General features: G+C 38.5%; 1 long non-coding RNA gene across 1 annotated transcript; it reads right to left on the reverse strand.

Moving 5' to 3' along the window:
- Positions 1-18,995: 18,995 nt before the first annotated feature.
- LOC140006338 (uncharacterized) lies at positions 18,996-26,180 on the reverse strand. The gene is made up of 3 exons (XR_011813968.1): positions 26,045-26,180; positions 19,804-19,851; positions 18,996-19,175 (listed from the first exon to the last, which is right to left on the reverse strand). It is a non-coding gene; the product is annotated as an uncharacterized lncRNA (long non-coding RNA).
- Between the last annotated feature and the right edge of the window lie 1,192 nt (positions 26,181-27,372).

Below are 27,372 nucleotides of genomic sequence, written 5' to 3' on the forward strand. Positions count from 1 at the left end.
GTGGGATAAAACCCGAGCCTGCCGAGGTCGGAGGGATAAAACCCGTGCCCAACGAAAGTAAAAGCGGTCAGTGGGATAAAACCCGAGCCTGCCGAGGTCGGAGGGATAAAACCCGTGCCCAACGAAAATAAAAGCGGTCAGTGGGATAAAACCCGAGCTTGCCGAGGTCGGAGGGATAAAACCCGTGCCCAACGAAAGTAAAAGCGGTCAGTGGGATAAAACCCGAGCCTGCTGAGGTCGGAGGGATAAAACCCGTGCCCTAACGAAAATAAAGGCGGTCAGTGGGATAAAACCCGAGCCTGCCGAGGTCAGAGGGATAAAACCCGTGCCCAACGAAAATAAAAGCGGTCAAGAAATTGAAATTGATTTTCCAAGAAACAAGAATTTAAACTTGATTTTTGATTTTTGACATTTTTTTTTTCAAAAATAAATTTGCCCCAGTTGGATGAATTTTTGCAATTTGAGTCCATAGTTGATTCGATATCGCCATGTCGCTGTACCTTTTGATCAAATTTGATTGCAACATTTTCAAATCTGCCCTTGTTCACCGGAGGACTCTTCCCGACACCAATTCCAGTGCGAGGTGTGATTACTTTCATCTGTGCATGCAATTTTTCCTGTGAAAGAGAAAAAACAAAGAAATTGCCACCACCATTTGATCCGTTTTCCTTCGAGAATCATGTAAACATGAGTCTTTCAACGCCTTTATTTACTTTTGCTGCGGCAGCCGATTGAGTTGGATTTCTCACCCTGAGGCTTTTCCGATTTTCAAACTGACCAGGTATGTGCTTTGCTATATTGTGAAGTCTGTGTAGCTGGCTTGGCTGAATTTCAACTGTTCCCAAAAGATGACTGAATCCAAGCATGCTTTTTGCAATAAACCACGGGGATTGTCATTCACCACAATTCAATGATAAAGAATGAGGTATGCAAGAAAATTCACATGTCATGTAAAAATAATTATGCACAAGAATGCACACTTAACCATTTGTGCTTAAATTCTACAAAAAATGCCATGAATGCAAGTAATTCGGAAAAAATGAGTTTCCTAAGAATGTATTTGCAAAAGAATGTTTTACAAAATGACAGCTTTGGCCAACGGATGTCATATTCGAATCTCTGGGTATCTTAGTTCCGGAATTCAACGTTGCCAGAGGTATGACAAAAAATGATAAGAAATCTAAATGGACCAAACCACCAGTTGTTCCTCTTTGTGCTTTCTCATTGCAGAAACCTACCTTGGCGCCCATTCGGGTTTTCACCAAGGTTGCCCTCCACCCTTTTTGTTGATTTTTTCTTTTCTTTTTCTCTTTTTTTCTCTCTTGAGGTACCCTTGTGGGTTTTCACCTAATGAAACAATGGAAGAGCTCACCCATAGTCGACTCAGGAATGTAAGTTGAAAATTGCTGGCATCAGTAAAATGCGCTTCTCTTATAGACTTAAACGAAGGCATTATGAACATCACGTGCCAGTTGATTAGCAAAATTCCTAATAGAAATGCAGCAAGTGACGAAAGTCAGGACTTTTGGACTTTTGTAATGAGGTCAGGCGGGGTGTTTTCAAGAAAAGTTGAGGCTTGAATGCAATTTGTGCTTATGAGAGGTGAAATAACCTGAGATTGCATCATTTTGAAATTATCTCTAATTTTGAATGAAACCGAGGAAATTTGCTCCAGTCTGATTGGATTTTTCTTTCTTTGCATTTTCATTGCATATTTCTCACTTTTGCATTTTTCTTCAAAACTAAATTTGCCCCAGTGTGGGGTTCCTTCTTTTCCATTTTTCTTTTTTCTTCTTCTTTTCTTTTTTTTTTTCAAAAATAAATTTGCCCCAGTGTAGGGCTTTCCGCTTCTAATCATCTCTTTTCAAAATGAATTTGCCCTAGTGTGGGGTTTGCAATCTTCAGGGGCTGCCAAACGAAAAAATTATTGTTCTGATAGCTCAAAAGGGACGACTAGGGATGAAATGTTTTGATTGGAAAGGAAGATGGCCTGACTTTTGCATCGTCTCTTGCATGACTTCCTAGAAGGAATTTGCATAATCAAAATAAAAAATTTCTTACACATGTCTGAGTTGACAGGTTGAGAGAATGTCTATCCATGAATGCCCCGCCAGGTAATACCTTTTGAACACCCAATGAGCTTTGCCAATTTGAAGCAAACTGGCCTTCGACTTCATCTTTCATTACTTTAGCACTTTGTTCCCTTCTTCAGAAGATCGGTGGCGGCCCCTTTTATTATGAACACAGGCTATGCATTTTGACAAAATTGGTCATGGTACATAGCATTCAACTGCTTTTCATCACTCAGAATCAATCGTTGATGACACTGCTTTAACCAATCAACTTTCAACCTGGTCGGAAAGGGATTTTCTTAAATGAAGAAATTTCTCAAATGAAGGGATTTTCAAGTAAAGGGATTTTTCAAATGAAGGGATTTCTCAAATGGAGGTATTTTCCACTGTATGGCTTCCTCAAAGAAAGGATTTCTCAATGAGGGGGTTCTTAATGAAGGGTTTTCTCAATGAAGGCTTTCTCAAAGAAGAGATTTCTCGATGAAGAGATTTTTCAAATGAAGGGATTTTTCAATGAAGGAATTCTCAAAGAAGGGTTTCTTGATGAAGGAATTTTCAATGAAGGGATCATCGGATTCCAGAACAATGATATTCAAAGGGTCAAATAATTTCATCTTTGGCCATCTCAAATAATAATCAAATAAACAAATAAACAAATTATGCATTTCATGAAACTCCAAATCAAAGCAGAAACAAGACAAAACTCAATTGCAAAAGATGCTTTCGTTAAGCTATTTACATATGCAAGAAAAAGTTTTCGTGAATTTTAGTAAATCACAACCCCTAGATTCATCGAAATTTCCTTCGAGAGGGAGGATAATCAGCCATCCAAATTGTGCAGAGCTCCTTCAGGATTTTCAAATCTCGTCATTGGAGGTAGATGCCTCAAAGGTGTCCTTGTGTCTGGGAAAAGGGTTTGTACTTATACTTGGTCCTTGTTCTTCTCTCCCCCTCAAAATTATGTCTCCAGCCTCAATCATGTCTTGGATTTTGTGTTTAAGTACCCGACAATTGGCAGTAGAATGTCCAGGAGCTCCGGAATGATAGGCACAAAAAGATTGAGGATTATAATCAGGAGGAAATCCTTTAGCATAGGCTTTAGGAGGTATTGTACCAATTTTCCCTGCGGCCTTGAGCTGCTCATATAGTTGATCCAAGGGCCGACCTAAATTGGTAAAAGTTCTATATCGGGCCGGGTCTTGGATGCCAGCGGTCTGTTGATAGTTGTAGTTATGGTTGACGGGTAAGGTGGGTCTTGGATGATAAGGAGAGCGAGGTCTAGTTTGAAAGCTATGTGGAGAAATATGAAATGGTGTCGTAGGTGTGTTTGGGTAATTTGGTCGAGGTCGAGGGTGGTTACCAGTGGTATGGTGTTGAAAGTGTGATTGGTACGGGTAACGGGGTGAATAGGTGGAGTTCTGTCGGTATCTCGATTGGGGAGCAGGGCCTCGATTCGAGACAAATGAAGCCTCCTCTTCTCTCTTTTTGAATGGGGATTTCTTGTTACCGCTGCCTTGATTTTGCATCGCTTCCAATTGCGATTTCAGAGCCGACACGTTAATAATCTTTCCTGCCCTTATAAACTCATCATATTCTTCTAATTTATTAACGATCTCGGCAAAGGAACACCCAGTCATTCGAAAAATTTCTTCGAAGTATGGCGGATCATGTGCCTTAATGAAGGTGCGTATGATTTCATCCTCAGTCATTGGTGGCTCGACTTTTGCGGCTATTTTCCTCCATCTCTTAGCATAGGTCTTGTGATCCTCGGAGGGTTTTCTTTTTGTTCCTTCCAGTGTAGTCCGTGTTGGAGCTAGCTCACAATTATACTTGTATTGCCTTACAAAAGCGTTGGACAAGTCAAGCCAAGTCTTCGCTTCTTCGGGTTTCAGCTTGGAATACCAGTCGAGTGCATCCCCCTCCAGACTTTCTGGGAATAGCCTCAAAGGTAGATTTTTATCACCTGTTGGCCTACCCAACTTGTTGGCGAACAATCGGAGGTGCGTCTTGGGATTGCCTGTCCCATCATACTTGTTAAACTTCGGAGTTTTGAATCTCTCAGGCAATTGTACATTTGGAAAGAGACAAAGCTCGTCATAGTCTAGCACTCCTTGCTTGTTTAAACCCTGACTTTTCCTCATAAACTCATCAAAACGGTCAAAGCGCTTGAGCAACTTCATATCAACAGGAGCAGAACATTCTCCTGTCTCTGGTTTGTTTTGAATGGTAGGGTCTGGCAAGAAAGGCTCAGCAGTAGCGTGATAAAAAGTGTGTGGCTCAGGGGGTATATTTGAGGTGATGTGAGGTTGTGGGCCTTGCATGTAAGTAGGAAAAAATGAAGGATCAGGAGTGTAAGTATATGGCAAATGTATGGTGGGATATGTGAAAGTTCCTTCGGGTGGAAAAGGAAAAGATGGAGTAACGGTGACTTGAGATGAAGGGATGACAAACGGTTCTGGCTCAGCCTGCTTGACGGGTATAGGTTCGGGTTGAACTCCGCTGCTGATTAGCTCGTCAATCAATTTCCTTTGGGCCGCCTTCTCAGATGCCCTTTCACCAAACTTAGCAAGCATCTCGGTTAACTGAACCCCTAAACTTGTAGTCTCAAGTTGGGCGGTAGTAGTAGACCTATCTACTTGTTCCGGTTGTGAACTCATGTTTACACGACTCCTCTGAGCTTGACTACGGGATAGTGTTATGATGGGGCTTCGACGAGAAGCTATATTTAAATATTACCTGAGAATTTTTTTGAAAAGATTGCCTTTAGATTCAACCCTCGCTTAGTTATTCCAATAGAAATAAAGAAAAAGAAAAGAAAAAGGCAAGAGTTAGTAGATATCCAGAAAATTCGGATGCATGTCCTATGGGGGAACCCTTTTTGTGCCAAGGGTAAGCCTAGCATGAAAATGCAATCCTCCAGAGCAGGCACTATACCATACCTGATGGATCTGATCAACTCATTTAAGTGAAAAATAATTTTGAAAAATTTGGTCAATTGGAGTGCCGAGAGATATTTGTCAAAATGATGTCAACGTCCAAGTGGATTGATCACTTTTGATCGATACAAGAGTTTGCAAAAACGCACGGGTTTGACCTTGACGAACTTCCTATCAAAGAGATTGGAATTCGTTGATAAAATTTCTCAGTGAATTACGGGTCAAAACCCTAATTGATCAAGTGATTGGATGCAATGGACGGTTTTCTTCAAAATCGACTAGGTTTCCCGATTTGAAATTCGATACTGAAACCCTAATAGGGCAAATGGGTTGAATGAAATTGACAATTTATTTAAAATCGACCGAATTACCCTAAAAAGGGAAACAGGTCAAATGAATTGAATGAAATTTATCCAAAATTAATCAGATCACCCTAAAAAGGGTAAATTGATCAAGTAGATTGAACGAAACTTGATTTATTCAAAATCGGCTCGGTTGCCCTAAAAATGGGTAAATTGGTCAAATGAATGAAATTGAATTAGGGATTTATTCAAAAATCGGCCGAATGACCCTAAAAAGGATAAATTTGTCAAATGAATTGACGATTTATTCAAAATCGACCGGATGACCCTAAAAAGGGTAAATTGGTCAAATGACCCTAAAAAGGGTAATTTGGTCAAATGAATTGATGATTTATTCAAAATCGACCGAATGACCCTAAAAAGGGTAAATTGGTCAAATGAATTGACGATTTATTCAAAATTGACCGGATGACCCTAAAAAGGGTAAATTGGTCAAATGACCCTAAAAAGGGTAAATTGGTCAAATGAATGAAATTGAATTAGGGATTTATTCAAAAATCGGCCGAATGACCCTAAAAAGGGTAAATTTGTCAAATGAATTGACGATTTATTCAAAATCGACCGGATGATCCTAAAAAGGGTAAATCGACCAAATGACCCTAAAAAGGGTAAATTAGTCAAATTGATGATTTATTGAATGAATTGGCAAAATGGATTGGTTGAATTGTCCGGCCATTGGTTATTTCAAAATTATTGAGGTGCATTAGTCTATGACCTTCTAAAAATCAAATTTTGGCCTCAATTTATTTATCGTCTCAATAGGAGGAATCATTTGTGAATTTCTTCAAATTAATGTCCTTCACGCAAGGGATTTTTACCAATTTTTGATAAAATGGCCAAAAAGTGATTATTAGATGCTCATATTCCAAAGATCACTCTATGAAAATGATCGGATCCTACCTTACCTTGTGCACTACCCCTTTGGATGGTACAAAATGTAAACGTGCAAGTCTCACTGGATTAAGTATCCGAGACACAAGGTGGCTTATTCCTAAACACGGGATCCCCTAAATGGCATTCCCTTTCTAGGGTTTAGTGCATGATGACAGTTATTAAAGCAGGAAAAAATGCAATTTGAAATGAAACGTGACCTAAGGAACCCTTTATCTGCCAGGGTAGGCCTAGAATGATATGACATTATTAACTTATGAGTGAATTATACCAAAACTTTTAAACGTGTAATGTCCTATCTACACGGGTAGGCCATAAAAGAAGGTCATGCCAGACCTCTTATTTGCTAATGTTTGTGAATGCAATGGGGCACAAAACCAAGAAAAGTTAGCCCAGTCAGATAAATACATATAACACATTGTAGCAACGAAATCAACACAAGGAAATAAAGCAATAAAAAGGAGAAAGGGGTTGGACCCCTCCCCTCGTGAATAGTGTTCCTAGTTCAGGATAAGGCCGACTCTACCCTAGGCAATTCTATCATGGATGCATGAGGTTAGGGCTCACTAATGCATCTAGACTCGATAGATCATAGGTCCCCGAGCCTTCAGACTTAGAAACCAAGGGTCATCAATCCCAAGGTTCTTTGTCGGTGGCTCGACCGATTCCCCAGACATTGCTACGCACACGTCGTGTCACGGCCACATGTCTGAGTGAATCTATCAAAAATCCTCAATCTTCGACTAAAAGCTATAGGCTATTAACCCAAAGCTTAAAGCGGAAGATTAAGTGACCCCTCGGATCGTGCTACGCACACGTCGTGTCACGATCACACGTCCAAGTAGGTCGCCTAAAATCCTAACAGGGTGGAGTGGCGTGACAAGCCACTAAAAGAAAATAAATGGAGGGTGAAAAATTAAAGCGTATGCACGTATGCTAGTGCTCGTTTGGAGGGGGGATCAAGAACCCAACACGAGGCTCTAGGGTATGTCCCCCACCCAAATGCAATGCAAGCGCGAGATAACAAGTAAACATTCATTCAACATACATTCATGAGTCGAGGGATTGATTTGATTACGTACATAAGATAAAAGGTCCTAAAAATGAAAAATGCAATCCTAATATCCACATGCCATGCATAGAAAGGGTAGAAAAAGGAAACGAATGGTTAAGTCAAAATGCTTGGACCCACTTAGGAAGTCCCCAGTGGAGTCGCCAACTGTCGCGCCCCATTTTTTGATAAGAAAAATAAATGGTTTGAGAAAGATGTTTTTGATTCAATTTTGATTGGAAAATGATTTTTTGTGAGTTGAAGAAGATATGGGTCACAATGGGACTTGGAAAACGACGATTTGACCCAAAGAATAGTTTTAAAAAGGGTTTTGAAATGAAAAGTTTGGAGTCGCCACTTGGTAATGATTTAAGGTGTACCAAGTCACCTAAATGAGTTTTAAAGTCAAGTAGTAATAAACCCTTTTTAAAACGACTCCTAGTCCACGTAAGCCAAAGAAAAAGGTTTGGGAGTCACGTTTGACAAAGGGGAAGGCAAGGATAGAATCCAAGGCACCCCTTTGACCTAGCCAAGGCTAGTTGCGCGACTTAGCCTTACCCTTCCTAATTTTCTACTCAATGTATGTATTGCACATTGGATATGACTATATGAATGCAAAACGGAAAGGAAAATGCAATCCTAAATTCTACGATGTCTCTTGTGAGGCTTTTGGTCCCAAACCACATGGATTGTGGCGGCCAACAAAGGAAAACCTCATAGAGGTCGATTAATGCAAATGAGAGTTCAAATTCAAGTGTGCAAGTGTGAAAGTGTATGAAAGATGCAAGAAATGTAAGTGCAAGTGTGCGAATGTATAAAAAGGTGCATTGTGAATTTGGATGAAAAATCAAAGTATTAGTGTGTAAGTGTGTAAAGAAAGTGCACGTGTGAATTTGGATGAAAAATCAAGTATTAGTGTGTGCAAATGAATGAAGATAGGATTATAAATATATATGTGAAATTTGAATTCTACTTGTGGAGTAAGATGAGTAGAACATGGTGAAAAATATGGATTTGAGAAATGTGGGAAAAGGGTGATTAAAAGAGCATGGAAGTGAGAAAAATGAAAACATGTCCCTAAGGGAATGCAACAAATTGGGTACGGGGATGACGCCTAATTTTTCGACTTTGATTTTCCCTCGGATTAGAAGGTAAAACTAGCGTGCTAAGGCTATCGAGTAGCCACACTCGCTCGTTTCCCTTATCGAGAGGGGATTTTCACGCAAATGAACCCTAACTAGCATGAGATGCAAGTCCTAAAGTGAAGGGGAAGGGGTTTGAGGAACATACCAAATGATAAACTAAGAAAAAATGCGTGATATGTGGTGATCATGCACTTCATGAAAAAAAGGAAAAAAGAACCTATTGGGTCTAGCATTGGACTAGCCCATTCTATGAATTCCGACTAGCGTTGGACTAGTGGAAACGATAAAAGAAGCCACAACTAGCGTTGGACTAGTGTGGTGACGTACATTCATCCATTCTATTAATCTATACTACAAAAAGCGAGTAGACATGCAAATCACCTAAATCATGTAGCACTTATCATGCTCGACTAGATGCAAGATCCTAATAAAGCATTTAACATATAACACATAGGCATGCAACCATTACATTTGCTAAATAAAACAAAGGGGAAAGGGAAAATGGACCAAATTACTTGCTACGCCCTATCTATTACAAGCCAAGAGGTGTACACATACCCCATTAATAAAAATCAAAAGTAAATGATATAAATGAAAGGAAATAAGGAGAGGCTAGGAAAGCAAGTAGACATGCAAATTTCAATTAGCACATTAGTTCACATAGGAGAGAAACAAAAGGGGTAAAAGAGATTATACCTCCCCGTTGGTGATACTAAGGAAGTAAACAAACTCAACTTGGCTAGAGTCACCCAAGAAAAGACTAACTTAGGCTAAAATCACCAAAAACAAAAGATTAATGCACCAATTTAGTGATAAGATATAAACTAAACAATTTGAATCCGCCAAAACATCAAACTTTCCCTCAATTGCAACTCAATGAAGTCAAAACTACTTAAAGACCAAGGCAAAAGGTATGATCATCCAATCCCCAAGCATAACGTCTACTAAAGACCCAAAAGCAAGCACTACTCAATGATTTGAACCTAATTGAAACATTTAAAAAACACAAAAAGTTCTCCAAGTAAATAACAAGATCCAAACAAACATTTATGGAAATTCGAAGGTCCAAGAATGAACAAGGGTCCATGAATGATTTAAACATGCATTTTGAAAACTCAATAGCAACCATTAATCAACCAAATAAAACCAATTGAAAAATTTAAGAGCTTCAAAAGTCCCAAAAACAATGAAAGGCCAAATGATGACTCAAAATACACCCACCTTAGGACCTAATTGTAAAGAAATGAGAACATGCTTGGGCTTTTGTGGAACATGGAGAAACTTGAAGGGTTAAACTGATTAAGTTATCCAATTAGTTGGGCCATAATAGCACTAAACACAAATTGAGGGATTAATGTGCAATTATTATAACATTTTGCATGCATGCAAACGAATGCCAAAGGCTTTTTTACTTCTGCAATTTTCTGCTGCCACTCTCATCAACCAAGACCCAAAACTCAAGCATATCACTTGCTATTCAAGAACAGAAATTCAAATCCGAATTCACAGCTTTAAACTAAATAACCGACTACATCATTGTCATCGTCCAAACATGCAAAAACTGAGAAAAGATTCCAGGCACAAATCTAAAAATAAGCACACATTTGAAGAACAAAAATTGCAGCACCTCCAAGCAACTTCCGGCAAACAAGATTCATGCAACAAAAGAAAGTCAAGAAGCTTCCGCAATCAATTCTTAAACTTCAACAAATCATGAAGAAAAAGAACTCGCAAGTACTGTCACAACCAACCCAAGACTATGATCTTGTTGCAGCAGATTTTTGTGTATCATCCTTCCCTTAAAACTCAACTTCAAACGGAAACAAATTCAAACAAACAAACAAGACTTTGATATGAACCAAAACCCACAGGATTGCAGCATCTAAACATACAAAAAGGAATCCAGATTAACGGCTGTTCAAGAAAGAAAAAGATGAAGAAAAATGCAGCTGTTAGTTTCTTACTTAAACAAACCAGATCAGCATCATGCATTTCCCAGAATTTTTTACCCAGATTGCGCCATAAAAACAAAAAAAAAACCAAAGAAAACAACCATGAACCCATCATCTAATCCTATAGAAAAGATCTCAAACTTCCATCCCCAAAAACCAGACCAAACCTACGTGTCATATCCACTTAGATTCACGGAAGAAAGCCTGAAAGTTGACAGCTTCAGGGGTTCATGTCAAAATACAAACAAGCATCAATCTACCCATAATCATCAAGTTTTGGCTCAAAGAAAATTACAAACTCCATTCTTAACACAAAAACTCCAGAAAACTAAATACAAAAATCTAGTCTTGTGCGGGAAAAATGAAACAGAGAAAGAAAAAAAAACAAACTTTCACGGATAGCAAGCCTTGGACTGATATATTTTACACATTACTTAACGCAAAACATAAATCAAAGCTTCTCCCTTTTGTACCAGATGCACAAATAGCAGGTACCGGGAAGGAAAAAAAATGAAAGGGTACGGAAACAGCATTAGCAGCGAAGATTCTGAAACTTAAAATGTAAACCCCATAACCCATGAACATGGAGATGGAAAGATTACCTTTGGCCCTTCAAGAAATCAAAGCCAGATCCAGGTCCTTGCGCAATAGCTCCTTGCGAATCCACTGTCTTCCTCGCTGCTCAAGGTTCCCCTTGCTTGTTCCACTCTTACCCGAAATTGTTTTCTTCCTCCTTCGTTCCTGAGGCTCCCACCAGCTTTTCCCTTCAGCTTTCTGCACCGATCTCTTCTTTCTCAGCCTAAAGCTTCCCTTTTACGGTTGGTTTCTCCTCTTTTACTAAACCTTCTGCTTACTTTCTTAGTTTTCCTTTTCTGATTCTCCTTTTCTCCTCACGTCTGCGCCTCTCTCTCGGTCGCTCAGTTTTCTTTCTGCCGTTCTCTCCCTTAGCTCTCTTTCGTTTCTCTCTTTTCCGTCCCAAAACCTCTCAAGCCCTTGTCACTCAAACTTTCCCTTAGAATTTTTTCAGTTCCAGCCGTCATTCCCTCTATGTTCTCCCCGTCGGCTGCTGCTCTCTCTGTCGCCTTTTATATGGAACTCCTAGGTTCCTAAACCCTCATATGAAGGGTGCTGATGAGGGGTTTGTCCTTGCCTTCCATCCAGCCCTTCGATGGTGCTGCTGAAATTATGCTTGGCACGCTGCAAAAAATTGCAGCGTGCATGATGGGGTTTTTTTTTTTTTTTAACAAATTAATTAATTAAACAACAAAAATGATAATAATAAAACAATAATAATTAATGATGAAAACAACTTAATTAACATTAGATAAAAATAAACTAAAAACAACAAAAAATGCAATTTTCCATTTTTTCATTTTTCATCATTTTTCTTTTTTCCTTCCTTTTTCTTTTTCAAAATAAATTAACAAAAATAAACCAAAATGCCAAAAGATTGAATTTGAACGTATTTTTGTGACCAATTTTCCCTTTTCTTTCTTTCCATTTTTCCAAGCCAACTAAAGCCTATTTTTTGAATTTTTCTTCTTTTTCCTCTTTTTTTCCCTTTTTATGATTTTTCATTTCATTTTTCCTTCAAGAAAGCATTGAATAAAAGCAAAATGACTGAAACATGTTTTTGATGTTTTCCTTTTCTTTTTCTAAAAACTTCTATGCTAATCTTAAACTTAAAAGTTAAAACTAAAAACTAAAACTAAAAGTAAATAAGAATAAATAGCAAATGAAATGGGTCAACTAAAAGGGCGAAAAATGAATAAAACATGGGTCAACTAAAAGGGCGAAAATGAATAAAACTAAAATATCATAACAACTAATAGTGCAAAACACACAATAACGAACTAAAATGCAAGCAATCTAAAATGAAAATCATGAAATAGATGATACATACAAATTATTCAAAATTTGGTGTCTACAAAAGTAATGAATAGTGGTCAAAAGCAAGACTTAATCTCCAAGTGACGCTTGTCACTTTCACTAAATGCATGGCTATCCTTTTGTCTCTCTCACACCAATCCATTTGGTAATCTCTAATTATCTCATAACACCTAGTAAAATAAACCCAATATCCAAAACTTAACCTAATTGGCTGAATTTTTTCGAACTTTCCGCACTAGCGGGTCCCATGTCCAGTATACGCTCCTAATTTCTCAAAAATTAACCGATACTAGAAAAATCATTTTAAAACTACATTTACTCATAAAACTTATCTAGAAAATTTTTCGTAATAAAGAAAATGCAGAAAATCATGCAATTAAATAGAATAAAACCTAGAAAATAAAAAAATTATGGGTCCTCACAGAATGACCAATATATTTGCCGCCTTAGATTATACTGAGGAGAGGCGAGTGAACTTCGCTGCCTTTCAATCTGAGGGTGCGGCACACGTTTGGTGGAATGTAATAAGGGAAAAGTGGGATACAGCACAGACCCCTTGGACCTGGAAAAACTTTATAAGGGAGTTTAATGAGAAGTTTCTCCCACCTCTGATTCAAGATAAATAGGAGGACGAATTCATAAAATTGAGACAAGAGGCTTCTAGTGTGGCTGACTATGAGGAGCGATTTACTAAGCTTTCTAAGTATGCTCCGGAATTGGTGGCTAATGAATGGAGAAGGATAAGGCGCTTTGTACAAGGACTTAATGTGGAGATTCAAGAGGGATTAGTAGCAACTCAAATCTCTACGTTCACTAAAACTTTAGAGAAAGCACAGAGAGTTGAAAGCGCAAGGTTGCAAGTTAGAGACTTTCATACCAAGAAAAGGGGTGCTCCTAGTTATCCTCCTAGACAAGCAAGTAAGAGTACCCCACCTCCTAAGATGGGTAGAGGAACGGAAGGAGTAAAGACTGCTGGAGCACCAAGAGGGGCTCTATCAAGAGGAGATCGTAATGGGTAAGGTCAAGCGAGAGGAACTCCTTCTGGTGGTCAGGCCGTGACTCCTCAAGTTGGTTGTGGCTATTGTGGCAAGTCCAACCATGTGGAGAATGATTGTTGGAAGAAATTGGGGTAGTGCTGTGTTGTGGCAGTACCGAGCACTAGATCTCAAAATGTCCAAGTGTACCAAAAGAGGGAGGTAGTACTCAACGGCCAGAGAAGTCGGCCTCTAAGCAGTCTAGTGTTGGAGGGAGTCGACCTAAATGGCCAGTTAGGATTTACGCATTGGACCATCAGCAGATTCCTAATTCCATTGAGATGGTTGAAGGTACGAATCCTATTTTTCACTGCTTAGCAAAGGTTTTAATTGATCTTGGTGCGACACACTCCTTTGTAAACCCTAAATTTATGAGTGGTATACACATGAAACCAATTAATTTACCTTATGATTTGGAGGTTAGTGTGATGACCCCACCTTACCCTAAGGTGTACCAAAGGGTTCGGCGGACCACCTGCCCAACTCTCTCTAGGACTCACTCACTCGTATCACGTGCATACATCCGTGAACCATAAATAACATCGCAATTCAAATTTATAATTTACATTGATGAACAACCAAGATACAAAGCCTCAGTATACCCAAACTGGTTTAAAGTGTGTACAATCCAAATACAAATCATTCTACTCGAGTGATGGCGCGAGTACAAGTCAAAAGTCAAAAACACTAGGCTACGCTAGTCTTTACACATGTCACGCCTCGCTCGTACCCCCTGTAACGAAAACAAATAGCGTGGAATGAGCTAAAAGCCCAGTGAGGTTCCAAATAACAAATTGACCAGTTTAAAAGTACAAGTTTTCGATATAGCAAAGTAACGAGCATGAAGAGTTCATAAAAGTGAGCCATAACACGTCAAGTAGTAATCTCATTTTATGAGCAATAACACTTCAAGTAGAAATCTCAAAATGAGCGAGTATAAAAGTTTTAAGAAGAAACAATAATCCACTAAACAATAATCATTCCAAAACATAAGGATACGGATGGCTCTCAGGAGCCTACTTCCTATTTCATCATCAGGAGCATGATCACGTAATAGTTGACACTCCGTCAACTTTCAACTAAAGGAACCAATCCAATAGAGCACCACTTACACTACTCTCCGTCCACCATTCAAACCCCCTACTGGGCCCAAAATCCTTAAAAAACACGGGTGGTAATACTCGAGTATACCGATCAGTCAAGGAGATATCACTCCACTCGACAAAACAAGAGACCCAGGGTTCGTTACCCAATCGACCAAGCCCTTGCCAGCTCGACTCGAGTAACTTGCCGCAGGGTTTCTGGAATTCCAGGAAGTGCGCACATCATAAACAAGTATATCAAATCAAGTGCAATAATAGACAAGTATATCTCACGTGAGGGCAAGTGTGATAAAGTACACTCTCGCCCTAACAATTCACGTATATAACATGTAATCACGTTGGTCACGTATCAAATACAAGTATCAAGTTCAATTCGGTATTTGAAAGCACTCACCAAAAGTAGTGCCTCTAGTGATCATGTCTGGGTTGTACTCCGGGTTTGGAGTCCAAACCTGCGATAAAACTTTGTTTAAGAACTTTAAAAATCGACTAAGGTTCGAAACTTAGACGTTTTGTTCAATAACAAGCAAGAATTGGAAATTCACTTGGAGAATATTCGTGAAACACTCGCTCGTTTTTCAAACTATATAACTTTGTAACATTATACTTGGAAATATCATTTGAGTCAAAAGTACAAGGAAAACATACTCCGAGCAGTCATTATTTTATTTCTCAAAGGTACAAATCCGGCTAGGTTCTAACGTATAACCCTCGATAACAAAGTAGCCAATGTCCCAGATGGATCAAGTGATATTCATTTCCCAACTTTACTCAAGTCGCAAGTATATTTCTCTAGTCCTCGAGCGTAAATTTGGGCAGCATGCCCTTTGTGTTTACCTAATTTTCCAGCCATTTTGGCTTCATTATTTTTCTCATTCAAACCCAAAGGCACACACACAACAATCTAACTTCAATAGCCATCCAATAGGCTCAAGACAGTACAAGGACAAAAATTCAAGTTAATAACAAGTGCAGAAATAAGCTTTAGTAAAAGACGGATTTGACGGGTTTTTGCGCAAATGACACAACCGATACTACGCTTATCGGATCGAAGTGAAACTTATACCGTTTCGAAGCTAAGACAAAGGCCTACAATGTTCATGAAGATCACTTAGTCCAATTTCCGGTGTAACATAGGCAAATTCCCACTTTACAGAACCAAAATCCAACTATTTGACTAATCAACCGTACTACATTGAAATGGACATATCTCAGGCTACCAAAGTCCGTTTAAGGTGTTCTTGGATGCGTTTAAAAGCTAAGCCAGAGCACTAAAACTTTCATGTTTTGTTAAATAGCTAAATCAGCACAGATCATAGTGGATAAACATGATAAACTGGATGAACTGACTAAAACGGAACACTGGAAACATCCTAAAATAGTGAGGGTATTTTGGTCTTTTCACAGGCTACGTTGCTCCGATTGAGCTGAAATTTTGTAGGTACCTATAAAATACCATTATCTAAAACTTTAATGTTTTACACCAACCCTAATTCAACCTCTAAACTGGTGAAATAAAACCGGACAGAATAGAGCTGAAATTTTCCACAAACCTGGAATTTTTGGGATTCAATGAAACTTTCTTCATTTCTTGCCTCAAACCACCACCACAACCTCCTATATAAGCTTAGATAAAATATATATCATCCATATAGCAAGTATAGGCAGAAAATACCTCAACAAATGAAGCTTGCAAGAGTAATACTTCACCTCCTCTTGGAATTCTTGGTTCCCCTAGCTTCTCAAGCTCACAACTCACACTTTAATCGGTTTAGAATTTTAATTCCTCACTTGGATGGCTCAACTCAAGAAGAAGGAAGTTGGTTTCTTGCTCTCTTTCTCTCCTCTCTTGTCTCAGCCAAGTAGCAGAAAAATGAAGAAGAAAGGTTGCCCAAGGTGATAAGAAGGTAAGACAAGTTGTCTTGGTCAAGGGCCCTTAGGTGGCCGACAAGTGTCCTCACCACCCTCCACTCATTTTTTTGTTTCTTTTCCTTGTTATTTTGGTCCGTAATTTCGGTCAAAGCTAGCTGGAATTGAGGGGATATTTTGCTCAAATATTAATGAGCTCATGTGGTAAGAAAGTGGTGGTCAAGTGGTGCGGTCAATCGGTAGTAATCGATACCTGTCGGTTTGCACCGTTTTTCCTTAAATCACACGTACTAGGGTTTTTACTTCCTATTCACTAACTTTATATCATTGCTTCTAATCACATATTATTTCTCACCTAAAAGTCACTCTTAAGCACCAAATTTGGTCCTTGCTTTGTACCGGATATTTACACTACGGATACACGTGAAAACCCTAACTTGCTCTAACTTGAAAACGAAAAGTGAAAACCTTTACTTTCATGTTCATTTGCACTTATTGTGGAATGATTGGGTGGTAGGGCTATTAAAAAATCATAATTTCCAATTAAAGGGGCATTTTTAAGAAAACATGAGGGATTTTACAATTCCATAAATTGAATTTAGGGTTTCGGTTAAAATATGAGAAATTTGAGAAAACGGCCAGTCACAAATGAAACTAGGGTTTTGATTAGACTTTATTTCTAGAATTTAGGGTTTCTAATCTGTAAAACAAAACAATAAAATAAAGAAACCGTAATATTCTCTTTGAGACTAAACAACAATAGTATCCTAAAAGTTGGGGTATCACAATCTCCTCTCCTTAAAAGAATTTCGTCCTCGAAATTCATCCATGCACTCCTGAATAGTGTAGGGCATTTTCTTGTATATCCATTTCTAGCTCTCAGGTCTCACTGTAGCCAAAATTTAGCTTAACAATAGAAATCACGAATCGTACCTTCTACTATCTCCGATGGTTCAGGTAATGCTTGTTGGTCCAGGGCGTACACTCTAGCTGGCACTCTTGGCTTAGTCCCTCCTACATTTGCATGTTCAGGGTTTAGGTGTGACCTACGGGGACAAGTTGCAAGCTGGTGCTCGGCGCTACCACACCATAAACATTTTCCTGCCTTTCGCCAACAATCATTCTCCGTATGATTGGCCTTCCCACAGTACCCACAAGTTACTCGAGTTTGACCTCCTTGTGAGGCACCTCTTGCTTGCTCCCTGCCACGCGAAGCTCCTCTTAGAGTAATTTCCTTAGAAGTCCCTGAAATTTTCTCACCACCATCTCCTCGACCCATCTTAGAGGGTGGCATATCTAAATCACCTTGTCCTTGCCCTTGACTTCCACCAGGTGCACCTCTCCTTTTTGCATGAAAAGCTCTCACTTGTGCCCTAGCAATTTCTATTCGTTGGGCCTTCTCCAAAACCTCCGTAAACGTATTAATCTGGGCCGCCGCCAAGGCCTCTTGTATCTCCACATTGAGCCCTTGCACAAACCTCCGGACTCTTCTTTGCTCTGTAGCTATCAGTTCAGGAGCGAATTTAGACAACTTCGTAAATTGAGTTTCATACTCGGCTATACTCAAAGTTCCCTGTCGGAGCTTAATAAAATCGTCCTCTCTCTTTTCCTGGACGATGGGTGGAAGGTATTTTTCATTAAACTCCTGCACGAAATTCACCCATGTCCATGCGGTCCCTTCTTTCTCCCACTTAGCTTGAACCACATTCCACCAAGCCCTAGCCGGACCTTCAAATTGAAAAATGGCAAAATGCACTTGTCTATCCTCCGCATAGTTCAAAGCGGCAAAGATATTGATCATGGCCTCTAGCCATCTCTCGGCTCCCTCCAGGTCTAGTCCTCCCAAAAACTTAGGTGGAGAGAACTTCTGGAATCTCTCTAAGGCCCTATCTTGTCCCATATCGGGGTCCCTAGGTTGATTTACAGGGGCTTGACCCTATTGTTCCACTAGACGGACCCTATTGTTCCACTAGACGGGCCAAAATATTAGTCATTTGTTGGATTGCAGTTGCCACTTGATCTCCCCCTACTGCCTGGGGTCCAGGTTGTGGCTCAATCGTCGCCTCTCTTTCCTCTCTTGGTTCTTGCACTGGTTCCTGTGCTTGTCTACCCTCACGGCCACGACTAGGACCGCGTCCTTGGTTAATTCCCCTGGCTTGACTTCGTCTACCCTCCATATTTCGCGGCTAATCAACTAGAGCAATATAGCCAACTAATCAATGATAGAGTATAGCCACTAAATAACTATATAAATATAACAAAATAAAATAAGGCTCAAATAAACCTTTCCAAATCATAAAACAGGGGTAACACAACACATTCAATCAAAACAAGTCACATCAAAACAAGTCACATAACCTATAGGAAATTAACCCTAGGTATTGGTCAGGCACTACCCTTAATCAAAATTCGAAGCACGCGAATAATAAGGATCCCAAATCCCACGAGTATCTTTAATATATTTCAAGTCCAGACTATTCGCATTCCCCGTGCCTTTGCTTTCGCCAGCCAAACTTATCCTAATATTACGCGAGATCTCAACTATCGTAAATGTATATGTGACGGCCCCACTTCTCCCTAGGGCGTACCCCAGGGTTCGGCGGACCGCCTGCCTAGCTCTCGCCGGGACTCAGTCGTTCCTTAATCAAGTCCGGAATACAACCAAAGGAATAACATACAACAATCCAAAATTTAAGTGAAACTTACATATACATTTCTATCTCAAAAGGGAGTACAATCATCGAATATATAAAGGTTCTCAATTCTTCATACAACCAGCCCGTGCCAAGCATTAGGGCGAGAACCATTACAAAAACAAAGAGTTAGACCAAGCTAGTCTATACCAAACTCTCACCCTTGCGTGCCTTCCCCTGTTAAGGAAAACAAACTAAATGGATGAGCTAAAAGCCCAGTGAGGTTCCGAACACATAATCAAATAATCAATCCATACATTAAACATAGAATATTAATAATTCAAGAAACATTTAAAATGGAAAGCGATAATAACACATACATTAAAAGGATACGGGCTCATTGGGAGCCATAAATTCGTTCGTTCGTTCATTCTCCTGACATTTCCCCTTATTCCTTCATTCTTTTGAAGATTTCATTTTTGTAAGTAAAACCCTCGTTCGTTCTTTCGTTTCATTCACCCCTTTCCTGGCCTTTAGCCAGGCTCCACCAACCTACAAGGTAATACTCGAGTATACCAACGTTCACACCCAACGTCACCATATCGCTCGACCAAGTCCGCTTCTGGCTCGAGTCGATCGGTAACGAAGGGCAGGGCCCAATTCAGCCAAACGGCTTACATTCATGCGCAACTAGCATTTAATCATTTAATCATTGAAAATTTCACATTTATTTAGGTCGAGTGCGATAAAGTACACACTCGCCTATGAAACTCGTTTTAACAATCATTGAAAGCACTTAACACATTATCAATCAATAATAACAAGCCAATAAGTCAAGGAAATATAACAAACAAGGAACACTCACCTATGTACGCAAAACAACGTGCCAAATATCCTTAGTCACCGAGAAAACCTAAAATTAAATGAGAAAGAATATTACAGCTCATCTAGCACAAACAATTAGGTGAAATCAAAGAACTCTACAAATGATGAGTAGAACATATAAAGAGACTTTAAAGTGAAACGAGGACATTTGGACCCGTGGATAAAATAACTAGGGTTTCATAGACCAAACGTAAAACCAAACTGTCGCGCCCCATTTTTTGATAAGAAAAATAAATCGTTTGAGAAAGATGTATTGTTTCAATTTTGATTGGAAAATGATTTTTGTGAGTTGAAAAGACACGGGTCTCAATGGGACTTTGGAAAGCGACGATTTGACCCAAAAAATAGTTTTAAAAAGGGTTTTGAAATGAAAAGTTTGGAGTCGCCACTTGGTAATGATTTAAGGTGTACCAAGTCACCTAAAAATGAATTAAGTAATAATAAACCCTTTTTAAAACGACTCCTAGTCTACGTAAAACAAAGAAAAAGGTTCGGGAGTCACGTTTGACAAAGGGGAAGGCAAGGATAGACTCCAAGGCACCCCTTTGACCTAGCCAAGGCTAGTTGCGTAACTTAACCCTAACTTTCCTGACTTTCTACCCAGGGTATGTATTGCATGTTGGATTATGCCTATATGAATGCAAAAACGAAAAAATGCAATCCTAAATTCTACGATGTCTCTCGTGAGGTTTTTGGTCCCAAACCACATGAATTGTGGCGGCCAATAAAGGAAAACCCCATAGAGGTCGATTGATGCAAATGGTGACTTAAGTGCAAGTGTGCAAGTGTATGAAAAGATTCATGTATGAAATGGTGTTAAAAAAACAAAGTGTTTGTGTGCGCATGTGTAAAGAAAGTGCACGTGTGAATTTGGATGAAAAAATCAAAGTATTAGTGTGTGAGTATGTAAGGAAAGTGCACGTGTGAATTTGGATGAAAAATCAAAGTATTAGTGTGTGCAAATGAATGAAGATAGGATTATAAATATATATGAAACTTGAATTCTACTTGTGGAGTAAGATGAGTAAAACATAGTAAAAAATATGGATTGAGAGATGTGGAAAGAAAAAGTGATTAAAAGAGCATGGAAGTGAGAAAAAATGAAAGTATGTCCCTAAGGGAATGCAACAAATCGGGTACGGGGATGACGCCTAATTTCGACCTTGATTTTCCCTCGGATTAGAAGGTAAAACTAGCGTGCTAAGGCTATCAAGTAGCCACACTCGCTCGTTTCCCTTATCAAGAGGGGATTTTCACGCAAATGAACCCTAACTAGCATGAGATGCAAGTCCTAAAATGAAGGGGAAGGGGTTTGAGGAACATACCAAATGATAAACTAAGGAAAAATGCGTGATATGTGGTGATCATGCACTTAATGAAAAAGGAAAAAAAACTTATTGGGTCTAGCATTGGACTAGCCCCCTCCTATGAATTCCGACTAGCGTTGGACTAGTGGAAACGATAAAAGAAGCCACAACTAGCGTTGGACTAGTGTGGTGACGTACATTCATCCATTCCATTCATCTATACTACAAAAAGCGAGTAGACATGCGAATCACTTATAAACACGTAGCACATAACACTTAGCATGCTTGACTAGATGCAAAATCCTAATAAAGCATTTAACATATAACACATAGGCATGCAACCATTACATTTGCTAACTAAAACAAAAGGGAAAGGGAAAATGGACCAAATTACTTGCTATGCCCTATCTATTACAAGCCAAGAGGTGTACACATACCCCATAATGAATAATTTAAATAAAAGTAAAAGTAAATGAAATAAATGCAAGGAATTAAGAAAGCAAAGTAGACATGCAATATTTCAATTAGCACATTAGTCCACATAGGAGAGAAACAAAAGGGGTAAAAGAGATTATACCTCCCCGTTGGTGATACTAAGGAAGTAAACAAACGCAACTTGGCTAGAGTCACCCAAGAAAAGACTACTTTAGGCTAAAATCACCAAAACAAAAGATTAATGCACCAACTTAATGATAAGATATAAACTAAACAATTTGAATCCACCAAACATCCAACTTTCCCTCAATTGCAACTCAATGAAGTCAAAACTACTTAAAGACCAAGGCAAAAAGCATGATCATCCAATCCCCAAGCATAACATCTACTAAAAACCCAAATGCAAGCACTACTCAATCATTTGAACCTAATTGAAACATTTAAAAAACACAAAAAAGTTCCCCAAGTAAATAACAAGATCCAAGCAAACATTTATGGAAATTCGAAGGTCCAGGAATGAACAAGGGTCCATGAATGATTTAAACATGCATTTTGAAAACTCAATAGCAACCCTTAATCAACCAAATAAAACCAATTGAAAAATTTAAGAGCTTCAAAAGTCTCAAAAACAATGAAAGGCCAAATGATGACTCAAAATACACCCACCTTAGGACCTAATTGCAAGAAAATGGAACCTAATTGGGCCATAATGCATTGCTGCAAAAATCACAGGGACCCAATTGATTAGCTTTTTCAAATACTCGGGCCAAATTAACATTATGAGAGACTTGGGGGGTCAAAGTGTAATTTTTCAGAATTATTTTGCATGAAAAAGCATGCAAGTGCTACGACCTGATTTTCTGCAACAAACAAACTCATTCCAGCATGCTTTGTCTATGATTTCACCCTCAAATTTCAATCACAAACCTTCGGCAAGCAAAATTTTGAACTAACTCTAATCAAACATGACTAAACATCTCCTGGCAAGGCAATTCTTAGAAGTTTTTCATGTAAGCTTCATGCAAGCTACGAAGAAAATATACTTTAGCAAACATTCGCATACAAATCTGCAGCTTTCAGTTGTGCACCTTTCGGATCCATGGCAACATCAACAGAGCAAAGTAGGAAACTATGGCATGTCATCCTAACGAAACAAACCTTCTAACCAGAGAATCAACTATCTCAAATCTGATAAACAAAATTCCAGAACAAGAAACACGCAAATCTGGTATGACCGACAGCAAAAGAAAGAAAGGAAAAAATGCAGTGAAAGTTTCATCTGCAGCTTCGCACCTCCTGCTGCGAATTTGCAGCTTTCCCCTTAGACAAACCCAAATAATGTCCCGATTAACAACTACTTGGACCAAAGCTATCAAGACAACCAGCCTTTCTTCACTTTTGACCAGAAAACTCTCATGCTTAAATACAAAAATCAGGAAAAGAGAGGCATGCGAAGCTGGAAATAAACTTTCTGCAAAACTTGTGTCCAATATTTTCGCAACTCCCAGCTACTCAGATCTATTGAATACTCAATCATAGGGCAAGAAAGAGAATCAAGCATGCCATTTTAGCCAGAGCTGACCATCAACAGAGTGACCCAAAAGAAAGCTCAACTAAACTACCACAATTGCAGCAGTATGAATGACAAGAAAACAGCACGAAAATGGCAATAAGCTACAACATGAGCCGGCAAAACTCAGCTAAGCCACCAAACAAAACTATCAAACAAGGGAGAAAGGGCAAGCAAACAGCAACCATGGGTATCTAGTTTCAACCCAATCAGACGCAAGGATGATGCATTTGGTTTAGCGGAGACTCATCAAATGAATCAAAGGACCAGATTTCAACTTAACAGATTTGGTTCCATCTGAAACTTGAGACAACGGGAAAGAAAGTGGAATATTACCTGCTTCACTTCTTCTGGACTTGAATCCTCAGCAGGAATCCGCAAGGCAGCAATCGTACTCCCCAGAAATCAGAAGAAATCAACTGAAGCCGGTGCTATTCCAGCGGGCTTCGCTGCAGTGACGGTTGATTCAGAGGTGGCGGCGATGAATGATGATTGCTCTGTCTTTCTTTTGTACCCTGCCTCACAAAGCTCTCTTTTTCTTTAACCCTTCTCCTGGTTCCCTCCTGTTTTTGTTAGCCTGATGCCTCCCCAAAACCTCTCCTCGGTGCTTGTCTTTTCCAAAACCCCAGAAGCTCCCTCCTTCAGCTTGTTTGTTTTTCTTTTCTTCTCTATCCCGTCACTCTCCCTTTTTTCTCTTCCCTGCGGCTGCCCCTTTCCGTGGCTTTTATAGGTTAGAAAACCTAGAAACCTAGCTACCCTTTTCAACCATTTGCAGCCGAAACCCCTCAGGCCCTTCTGTGCAAGCTGCGCTTGCAGCTTGCCGCGACTGGAAAATGTTTTTTTTTTCCTTTTTTTTTTTTTAAAACAGAAATTGATAATAATAATAAGAACAAATAACAAAACAATTTAATTAACATTGAATGGAAAATAAATGAACTAAAAACCACAAATTACAACTTCCATTTTTTATCGATTTTCCTTTTCCATTTTCAGCACTTTTCTCTTTTTCTTCATTTTTCCAATTTTAAACTTTTAAAGAAACAACATCTAAAACGACTAAACATATATATATTTCTTTTTTCTTTTTTTTTCTTTTTTTTGAACGCTTTTCTTTTCTTTGAAAAATAAAAATAATTAAAATGTATCAAGAAGTAAATAACATTAAAAAGCTCTTCTTTTTTTCCTTTTTTTTTAAATTTTCAAACTTTTTTCATTTTTTTTCAAAGATAAGCTAATATGCATTAAACCATGTTTTTTCCTTTTCTTTTCCTCTTTTTCTCCTTCTTTTTATTTTTCACTTTTTTTCTTTTTTTTTTCTAAAAATTCTACGCTAAAACTTACAAAATAAAAACTACAAAAACAACTAAAAACTAAAAAGTGAATAAAACTAAAATAAAATAACACAAACAATAATGAACTAAAATGCAAACCATCTAAACACCAATCAACCGATAAGAATTATCACTAAAACAAAGCATACCAATTAATTCAAAATTTGGTGTCTACACAAACTCAAAAGGGCTATAAAATTTTCTAATGTAAACACTTGAACCAAAGACAAGTCGGAATCCAACTAGATAGGCTAAGAAATACTGTTTTCGGAATCGTTTATATGGTTCAAAATCATTTCATATTCAAGTAGATATTATAGACTTCATGAAAAAGAGGGAGGACAAAAATACTCAAGAAAACCCTAAACCATTCCTCTTTATTTGGTAAGAGTAAGTAAACATTTGGAGTTTCCAATTGAAGAATGATCATGTTTTAAGATGGAAAAATGGTTATAGTAGTTGCCAAACAAAAATATACAAGTTCAAATAGAAACTTAGCCCTCGAGCGAAAATTTGGGCAGCACGCCCTTTGTATTTTCCTATTTCCAGCCATTTATGGCTTCATTCTTTTTCTCAATCAAACCAAGGTTACCCACAAAAAAAATTCATTTAAATAGCCATTCCATAGGCTCAAAACAATACAAGTATAGAAATCGAGCTAATAACAAATGCGGAAATGAAACTTAGCAAAAGACAGATTTGACGGGTTTTGCGTAACGGACACATCCGATGCTACGCTTATCAGATTGGAATGTAATTTATACCGTTTCAAAGCTAAGACAGAGAGCTACAATTTTGATGAAGACCACTTAGTCCAAATTCCAGTGTAACCTAGTCAAATTCCCAATTCCCAGAACCAAGTTCCAACTAATCGGCTAATTAACTGTACTACCTTTAAATGGCCATATCGCAGGCTACCAAAGTCCGTTTAAGGCGATCTTGGAGGCGTTGAAAAGCTAAGAGAAGGACCTACAACTTTCATGAAGATCACTCAGTCCAGTTCTCACCCTAACTAGGTCAAATTTACCAAAACATCTCCAGATTTTCCAGTTTGAAATTCACTGCAGAAATCAACTAGCAGTCCTGCTTTATTCACTCATATCTCAGCACACACAACTCCAATTCAGGTAATTCCAAAGCCATTAGAAAACTAAGACACAAGTATATAAGTCTTAAGAAGACATCAACAACCAAATCAGTAGTATTCCTGGTCAAAACATCCAATTACAGAAGCTGATTATCAGTTTCGGATAAATACAGGGAAGCAGGGGTATTTTGGTCTTTTCACAGGATACGTTGCTCTGATTGAGCTGAATTTTTACAGGCAACTATAAAACATCATTCCCTACAACTTTTATGTTTTGTACTAAGGCCAAATCAGCTCCCAACATGTTCGAAATTTCAGACTAATTTCGGACAGAAATCTTGACAGAAAAGGAACACTTGAAGTTCATTTAAATTCTACCCAATCAAACGAATTTCCAGCCGTTCAAATCAGTTCCTAGCTAGTTAGATTCAACTTCCAATCATCAATCATATGTTTTACCACAAGAATCAAGAGTTAGGAAATTGGTTTACCTCAAATCCTTAATCATACCCCCTAGCTGGCCGATTCTTTGAGGAGATGTATCCTTGAGCTCCAACTCTCCAACAAAATTCCCTTTCTTTTTTTTCTTTTTTTTTTCTCTCTCTCTTCTCCTAGCTCACCCGATGCTGCCTTTCTTCTTCTCCAAGCTCACAGTAGCTTGTTCTTGGTTTTGGCTTTGTTTGTTTTGTCTTATGTCCTCCTAACTTAATAGCTAAGTATTTTAATAGTAAAGCAAAACAAGAGATGGGTCATGGGCTTGGGTAATTAATGGGTTTATGGCTTAGGCTTCTAATGAAATTAAAACTTAAAGGCCCAACACTAAAACTCTACTTGATCCAATGTAATTAACCCATTGGTTTACTTAGTTTAATTAAAACTAACTTAAGCCCACCAACCCAAGGTACTAATCACTCAAAGCCCCGTACTAAACATGCATAGATGCACATACAATCACGAAAATATTAATTGGTTGAATTTAATTTAAACTTAACGGTTTAGTTTTGAAAGTAGGATTTTAATGATTCAATTAAATTTTTCACTTTTGGTATGTAAAATACTCTTTGAAAATTAAAACACATGATAAAATACATTTTTCACACAATAGCTACTATAAATATCCATATTTAATTTATTTGAGACAATTTGGAATCCAGGATCTCACATCCATAATGCACCTCAAATTTAACATGTACGCACTTATACTAAAACAAATGATTTAAAAACGATACTCACTTATAAAATCTCTGAAAATTAAATGATTAATTGATTGAAAGCAAGGAAAATAGACGTGGAAAAATAAAATAGAATAAAATAAAATAAAACAAGGAGAATTTTGCGGGTCCTCACAGTATAACTCTTTCGTACTCGGGGACAAGAATCCGAAAATATGATAATTCACCACTCAAGCTGGATAGGCTCAAGAGCAAATCACCCGTATTAGAGATTCCTACCCAACATACATATCTAAGGTCCCCACAATAGACAATCGTTCCACACTTAACAAGTCAATCCTCACAGTCCGAGAACCTTCTCCCTGCACGAGCTCGATAGGAGCTCTGATACCATCTGTGACGACCCCACCTTACCCTAAGGCGTACCAAAGGGTTCGGCGGACTGCCTGCCCAACTCTCGCCAGGACTCACTCACTCGTATCACGTGCATACATCCGTGGACCATAAATAACATCGCAATTCAAACTTATAATTTACATTGATGAACAACCAAGATACAAAGCCTCAGTATACCCAAACTGGTTTAAAGTGTGTACAATCCAAGTACAAATCATTCTACTCGAGTGATAGCGCGAGTACAAGTCAAA

This window comes from Coffea arabica, chromosome 1c, assembly GCF_036785885.1.
Source record: "Coffea arabica cultivar ET-39 chromosome 1c, Coffea Arabica ET-39 HiFi, whole genome shotgun sequence".
Classification (NCBI taxonomy): Eukaryota; Viridiplantae; Streptophyta; class Magnoliopsida; order Gentianales; family Rubiaceae; genus Coffea; species Coffea arabica.